Genomic DNA, 7,934 nt, shown 5'->3' on the forward strand with positions numbered 1-7,934 from the left:
ACCTGGGAGGTACCCGAGGAGATCTTTGTTGCAGGAAAAGTAAGTCTAATGTCTTTGATTCAGTAATGGATGATCTAAAGTCAACTTTTAAGAAAGGTAAAAGAAAGGGTACAACAATCTGAGTTATATACATACAGAACTATAGAAGAAAATAATCAGTTTTATGGTATAAACTGTATATGCTGTAGAGACAGCATCCAATCTGATGTGTTAAGCTGCCATGCCACTGTTTCTGCCAAGGAAGCTCTCCATAAGAATGCCAGTGTACGTGCCAAGAGTTCTGTTTCCTTCCTAATTCCTGCAAACTGTCATTCCTCAAAATGCCAGGTAGTTCTGACATTCAAGAATAATTGAGTTCATTGGCATCCACCTACACCATCCCTGTGTCATACTTTCACGTGGCCCCTTTAGAACAATGCTTTTGGCCAGAGTTTATCAAAGTTACTCATGAAAACATCTCATTTGCTTTCCAGCCAAAATAAACTAGAACTTTTGCTTCTGTCATAATAGTTGACAGGTGTCCTGGGACGGCCCTTTCTATGCAGAACAAATACACCCTGCATGGGAAATGTGCTTTGAGGCATTGCTGGTTACATAAGAGGTAGGGGCATTCTCTATGGACCACAGCTCTAAACAGGGAACCAAAAACCCAAATGAAAATCTGTATGCTATGGCCAGAGATGCAGCAGGTTGCTGGGCCCAAATAATGGAAAAACTGCAGGGATGCAGTTGACCTAGGGGTAGAGGATATTATAAAGCTACTATTAGGAGGTAGAAAGTTGAGCTGGGAACTTTGCACTGAATGTGGCGTATGAGTGTGTATATGTGTGTGTGTTGGGAGGAGAAGACGTGATGGTGGTACTGAAGTGATTCCAGCCTGTAGAGCCCTCTGGATACTGGCACCAGTAGAAGCAAAGCCTTTCTGGAAGAAAGTTCCACAATTAGATCCAAATGATTCCACTGACTGAGATCAATAATAAGCTTGAAATAAAATATCAGCAAGCCAAGAGAATGAAGGTAATGTTGAAAGTAGAAACACAAATCAAATATTTAGATTTCTAAGGACTGAAATAGAATTGTTAGGCATTTTATGTATAAAATGCTAACAAAAAATAAAGGATACAACCACAAATATGCACATTCAAAAAGATATTATAAAAATTAAATACACAGAATTGAAAAAGAATACAGCTGGAATGCTTAGAAATGAAACGTTTAATAGGTGAATTTTTAAAAATCTGAGTATAAGAAGTAAATGGGAAATTACTAATAGCTGAAGGACAATTAGTAAAGTGAAAGATATAGTCAAAGAATGAATAAGAATGCTGCACAGAATGATAAAGGAAATGGAAATTATGAAAGAGACTTTACAATATATAGATGATATCTAAAGTATGTTCAATCAGAGTCCCAGAAGTAGATAACATGGAAGAGGGGTAATATTTAAAGAAACAATGGCTCTAAATTTCCTATAGCAAACAAAAGTCCCACTAGCACAATGTATTCCAAGCAAGAGAAATAAAAAGTAATTCATTCTAGTGCCGTAATAGAATAACAAAGAAAGAAAAGGTCATGAGAAAGACATCAAGAGCAGGTATTCAGAACTACAACAGATTCCTTAATAGTAACAGTGTAATCCAGAAGACAATGGAATGATAACTTCAAAGTGTTGAGAGAAAATAACTTTCAACAAAGAATTTTAGATCTAAGAAGCGTTTTTTTTCCATAATGAGGATGAGGTATAGATAAATATGTTGTTCTGTTCTTGTACTTCTCTTTATCCCTCTACACAGTTAATCCTGTGTTATTTGTTTATAATTTATTACATTAAATGTTTTCTCTTTAAATTAGTGGAGAGATTTCTTTTCCTGACTGGACACTGACTCATACAGAAAGACTCCAGATATTTTGTTTATTCTCATGACATTTTGGATAAATTATACTTTGCAAGGAATGTTCCCAATTTATCCAACTCACTGAATTTATTGCATAATGTTGTTCATTTTTCTTATAAAAGGAAAGATTTATACAGACGTTCCCTTTTCAAATCCTAATACTGACTTTTTTCTCAATATAATTTTTATAAGAATAAATAAACATAAAAGTTTAGAATTTTCTATCTTTTCTTAATCAGTAGATAACTGTTAACTGATTTTATTAATATTTGTAAAGATACAACTTCTGGCTTTTTTAAATTTTCTGTATTGTATCATTAATTTTACTTTTGTTAATTCTACTCTAAATAATTCCTTTACCACTTTCTCTAGGCTTAAATTCCTTTTCTTTTTATTACTTATGGAGAATGATATTTGGATTAACTTTTAGTCTTTCTTCTTTTTTAATATCAGCATTTAAAGCTATAAATTTCTTGCTAAGTAAAGCTTTAGCAGCACTACTCTTTTGTATATAATATTGTCATTGTAATTCAATTTCCAAAGTCTTCTAATTGCTATTTTGTTTTCTTCTTAAGTTCATGGACTTTTCAGACTGTATTGCTCCATTTCTAGTCATTTGAGAGGTTTCCTAGGTTTTTAAAAATTAGTGTTTAGCTTAATTGTTCCGTCATCAGAAAACATACTTCAAATAATTTCAGTCCTTACAAACTCATTGACATGTTATTTATGGCCCAAGTATGATCAAATTATGGTGAATATTCTATATTCTCTTTGGAAAAAACTTGTATTCAGCAGTTGTTGGGTACAGTGTTCTGTATAGTCAATTAGGTTGATTTATGCAATTATGTTACTCAAGTGTTACATACTGTCAGTGGTATTTTTCTCCTAAATACATCAGTGACCAAGAGATGTTTGTTAAAATACCCCACTTTGTATATTTATCTATTTTTCTTTCTCTTCTGTCAATTTTTGCTTTAAACATTTCATACTATAAGGATGATTTAAATTTTTTTATATATTCTCATTAGTTAACATGTTTATCATTATGAAATGTCTTTCAATATCTCTACTATTTATTGCCTTTAAGTCTATTTTATTTGCTATTAAATAGCTGCACCAGGTTTCTTCTTATTTTTATGATAAACGCTTTTCTATCCTTTTTTCCTTTTACTTTCAATCTTTTTGTGTCATATATTTGAGCTGTGTCTCCTAAGCAGCATATGGTTTAACATTGTTTATTCAGTCTCAAAATTTTTGCTTCTTGAGTAGTCTATTTTTACTTTTAAAAGCTGCCATCTTGCTACTTGATTAGTATTGGTCTTTTTACTTTTTACTTTTTTGCCCTCTTTTTGATTAATCAAGTTTCCTTTTTTCCATTTAGCTCTTTCATAGTTCATTATGCATTCCTTGCATTATTCTCTTAATGTTTATCCACGAGATTATAATGTGCATCTTTCACTTAATAAAGTTACTATGAATTAGTATTTTCACCAGCGTTTTCTACTATTTTCTGGTAATGCACAAATTTTAGATATCTTTAATTCCATTTATCTCTCTCCCACGTTTATTTTCAATCCCACAAGACAATGTTACTATTGTTAAAAATAGTTCAATATTAATTTGTATTTATCCATATCTTTACCCTTTTCTTTGTTCTTCATTCTTTACTTATTTCTGTACTTCCATTTATGGATCTTTCCATTTTGTTTAAAGAATTCTTTTTGGTATTTCTTTTAGTATAAGTATAAATGTGATAAATTCTCTCACTTTCTATTTCTGGTAATTTTTGCATTTTGCATTTGTTTCTATATGATATTTTCACTGGCCATAGAAAGCTAGGTACTCAGTTTCTTTTTTTCAAATCTTTAAATTTGTTATTCCCCTGTTCCATGATTTTCATTATTTCTGTAGATGTCAGCCATCGATCTTATTGTAGCTTCTTTGAATGTAATGTATCTTTTGTTCCCTCTGGATGCCTTTATGATCTTCTATTTTACTTTAATTTGAAGAATTTTTACTATGATGTGTTTAGCAGTTCTGTTCATTTGTCATGCTTGAGATTCAAAGAGATTCTTGGATATGTGGGCTGATGTCTTCAGTTTAGGATACTTCTTGGTCAGTATTTCCTCAAATATTTTTTCTGTCTCATGTGTTCTCTCTCTTTCTCCTGTTTTTCTGGGGCTTCAAGTACATTTTAGATCTTATTAGCATGTCCCATATGTCTCTGATACACATTTATGCATATTTCTTTTCCATGATTTACTCTGTATTTTTTTCTGCTAACCTACTTTCCAATTCAGTAATTTTACCTTCTTAACTACCCAAACAGCTGTTAAACCCATCTATTAAATTTATGATTTTACCTCTTGTACTTAATTTTTTCAGTAGATCATCATTTTATGATAAATTTATTTACTTTGACATCCAATTTTTCTCTTTCCTTTTCATTTCTCTGTGGGAGTTTAGACTCTTATTAAGCAGCAGAGTTTCAGAAGTCTTTACACCATGCAGAAGTGAGTGAAGACCAACAGGTAAATGAAGACAGAGCCTCTTCCTTCTCCACACACCTTTTCCAGTGTGAGAAACAATCAACCGTGAGGCATTTTACATCAGAATCCTGCCTCACAAAAGATGTTTATGACAAAAATGAGAAAGCCTGAAGAACCACAGCCATCAGAGGCTCAGTCTTCAAAAAGCCATGTGCTTGGGCACCTCACAAACAACAGGCTTGATATCTCAAGAGACAGGCACATGGAGCTGAAACATCTAATGTGAACCCTGGAGAGTCACTTTTCCTTTAATATATTTCTGAGGGTGGGGATGATGAGTGTGGAATAATGGACACAAAGCTGGAAACAGACAAACTACTTGAGAAGATTTGCCATGTTCAGCCTTGAAACTACAATTTCCTTGAATATGGGCACGTAGCTTGGAGTTGCCTGCATTAGGCCCTGTTTTGAGTTTCAATGATGGTCTTCTTCATGTCCTAGCTGGTGTCCCCTCACATGGCTAGCAACTTGCTGATGTGGTCATCTCTGATGTCTGGGTATTTGCTGGCCAGAGTTGCGACATCCGTGTAGAGCAGACAGGTAGAGCTTCCAGGTCTGTTAGCTCAATAACTTCTGCAATGGTGACAATAGTGTCACAATACCCATCTATATCATCACCAAAGTCAGAAGGCGGATTCTGGAACAGGAATAGGAGCTACTAGGCATCACTAACCATCCTCTTGGCACCCTCCTTGTGTTCCTTGGCACTCTAGAATGAGACGTACTTCTGGATGATGGCCCACAGGGACAGCACCACCACCTTCCACATCCTATTTTTATATGGCTTTTTAATTTTGGTGAAATCAGTGAAATATCCTTCCATGGTGACACAGATGATGTCTACAGCATTTGAGCCTAACAGCCACTTCTTTGTCATCAGCTCATTGAGCTATTGCTCCAGATCCAGGAAGACCTCTTCCACCTGGCTGCTGCAGCACTTCTTTGCAATGGCGTCTAAAATCCTATCCATGTTTGGTTGGCTCAGAGGTATGCCCTCTTCCACTTCTTTTTTAAAATACTTTCTTTTTAAACTGACTATGGATTCTTTAAAGGTCTGGCAGTTGTTGGCACACTGAACATAGTGTGGGTATTGGTGATTTCTCAGATGTGCTTCTTCATACAACTGAGTCTCACCTTTGTGTCTACTTAACAAAGAATTCATTTGCTTAAGAAATAAACTAATACCTTTGTTTTCAAGTTTTCACTTATCTGAGCAGCAACTTGAAGAGTCTGTTCAAACATCTAGAAGAGAGCATTGCCTGTGAGTATTCACTTTGGTCAGCTTCACGCTCAATCTCTTTTATACAGTCTTTCTTGTCTGTTTCTAGTGCTTTCCACAGCTAAGCAATGATGTTTGAAGTGAGAGCTGACATGTACATGTGGAGCAGTTCAGAGACCATGTTTATAGCAAGTAAAGGCCCAGGGCATTGATTTCTACTTTTGGGGCGAGCTCCACATTCAGCATCATCTTTGCACTTGTGTAGGTGTTTAAGACCCACATCAAACAGGCTCATGATCTCATTTGCTTCTAGGTCTTCTGACTGATCTCCTGCATCCACATACTCAGGACCTGGTAGTACATGTTCAGGAGATTTCTGAAAATCTCATAGTGGGGAGAAAAACAATCATCAGGTTTTTGGCAATGATGGGTCATCCTGGATGTACTTCCTTATGATTTCCAAGGGGCAGACAAACCACATCTTGTTGGACTCCCTGGGATCTAACCATGTGCCCCTAATTCTAGTAGTCATGGTTCTGTCCAAGAGGGCAAACATTTCCTCCTTCCAATTCTTGGACCTCCAAGGAAGAACAAAGCTAGCTTGCTTTTTGTGGTCAGATATGCTCTGGTCAATTTTTCTGCCCTTTTGCTGATCCTGAAAACTGAGATCAGCCAAGTGGGGTCATAAGGGATGTTGAGTAGTGACCTCTACAGCATCACCCACAGCTGCTTGGCCTGCTCATCTGAGAGCCCCCATGTGCTCCCAAAGTAGCCGTGGATGAGGGTCAAATTGCCCATGTTCCAACTGTCCATGTGGTGCTACTGCTGCGAATGTCATCCCATCTTGGGAGCACTCCAGGCCCATCAGCTTCCAGAGGGCTTGCAGGAGTGCTCCTTGCTTAACGAGGTCCTGGATCTCCCTCACAATCTGGGGCACTGAGAAGATGTTGAGATTCTCCACAGCTGTAGTGAGCTGGCTGAGCTGCACAACACAAGTCATCCTTCACATCCTTGAGGCTCTAGATGGTGTTGATATTCTGCCTCCAGTCTTTGCTGACGTCAGCCAGGGACTGCTGGATGTCTTTGAGATCATTCAGTGCATTTTGGAGCAGGCTCAGGCCTGTGTCCATCCCATTCAATTGTGATGGATCATGGCCTTCCATCTAGCATCCACGGAGGCCTTTTTCTAGACCTCTCTTCTGCAATACTGCTCCACTTTGTCCAGCTTGTCCAGGCACTGAAGCATCCCAGCAACCCTTTGCACTGCTGTTGCATTAGCCTCCTGGCCTGTCTCCTTCATGGCTAAAGAGCAGGTGCAATGCCAGCATCAGTGATACCAGAGTTATCCCTCTGCACTTCCACCTGGCGCCTGACTGGAGTGCCATCCAATTTCTTGAACAGGTTAATCATGGTTACCTTAAAGCCTATGTCTTATGTATCATATCTAGATCATCTGTGGGTCGTCTCCATTATCTACTTCTTTTCTCTTGGTTTTTGGTCATTTGAGTCTATGTACTGTCATTCGTGGTAATTACTTACTTATTTATTTCTCAAAGGCAAAAAGGAATAAAAGAGCCTATCAACATTGCCATATCTCAGGAACCAGAAAGAAACAAGTATTGCTGGCCTGTCAGGAGGCTAATTTAGGTTGCTAGAGAAAAGCACAAATTAGGGCAGAGATAAAGCTGACTCCAACCACATTTATTGAGGGCTGGAAATTGTGTATAAAGAGTGTAGAAACTCTGAATAATGCTATCTTCTGGCAGAGAGAATTTATTTTTCACTGATAGGTGGTTACCGTAGGAATTGATCACCTTGATACGATCAGGGAACTGGACACATTAAAGTTGATTTCAGGCTTTGTGAGAACTATTCTATTTCTAGCTGGAAGTAATCCTCAAGGAGGACCTTTCAAGAATCTCCAATGAAAGCAAAGCTGGTTTCCCTGGGCCCATCCCCCTTAGCAGGGCTTGAATGCCCATTTTCACCTTCCTAGCACTTTGAGACTGGCCAAAGCCAGTCTTAACTGGTTCTTTTTTCCTGGCTTCTCAGCCTCTTAAGTTGAAAATATTAGGAATAAATAATTCTCTCAAGAACAAAAGCAGCATGGAAAGTCGTGCTCACAGTTTTCCCATTCTCTTTTCCCCAAAACCTAGTCTCCTCAATTCCTAGCTGCCCTGATAACCCTCAACTCCGATGAGACTGCTGAAAGCTCTTAGCCTTAAAATTCAACTTGATCTCTTGTTTAGTACCACCCACTAATCAGCGAAT

General features: G+C 37.4%; 1 pseudogene; it reads right to left on the reverse strand.

Annotated features, from left to right (window-relative positions):
* Window positions 1-4,759: 4,759 nt before the first annotated feature.
* Window positions 4,760-6,963, reverse strand: LOC124231606 (exocyst complex component 3-like; annotated as a pseudogene).
* Between the last annotated feature and the right edge of the window lie 971 nt (window positions 6,964-7,934).

Source organism: Equus quagga, chromosome 22 (assembly GCF_021613505.1).
Source record: "Equus quagga isolate Etosha38 chromosome 22, UCLA_HA_Equagga_1.0, whole genome shotgun sequence".
Taxonomy (NCBI): domain Eukaryota; kingdom Metazoa; phylum Chordata; class Mammalia; order Perissodactyla; family Equidae; genus Equus; species Equus quagga.